The sequence below is a fragment of the Morone saxatilis genome, unplaced genomic scaffold (genome assembly GCF_004916995.1).
Source record: "Morone saxatilis isolate NCDOM2014 unplaced genomic scaffold, NCSU_SB_2.0 Contig16, whole genome shotgun sequence".
Taxonomy (NCBI): Eukaryota; Metazoa; Chordata; class Actinopteri; family Moronidae; genus Morone; species Morone saxatilis.
The window spans coordinates 12,632,612-12,632,959 of record NW_023339718.1 but is presented as its reverse complement, the minus strand read 5'-3'; positions in this window follow the sequence as shown (position 1 = coordinate 12,632,959).

Genomic DNA, 348 nt, shown 5'->3' with positions numbered 1-348 from the left:
TCTATCTATCTATCTTATCCAATGCAGTAGTAGAAGTATGCAAGAGTAAGACTAAAACCAATGCCTCTTCCCTGTTATAAGACCAAGTATTTTGATATGTGCAGAAAGATACATTCACTTCAAGTAATAATGTAAAGTATGAAGTTTATGTATCATTGTTACTGGTAAGCAGTGCTGGATGTATTGAGATCTGTACCTAAGTCAAGGGACCAATAGTCTACCAGACCATTAGTAAAGATTGGCCTATTACAAGAAAAAAGTAATAGTAATAAAATTCAAATTTATTTGTATATTATCATTATTTATTTATACTGTATATTATGAATATATTTATTTGACACTTTTTTA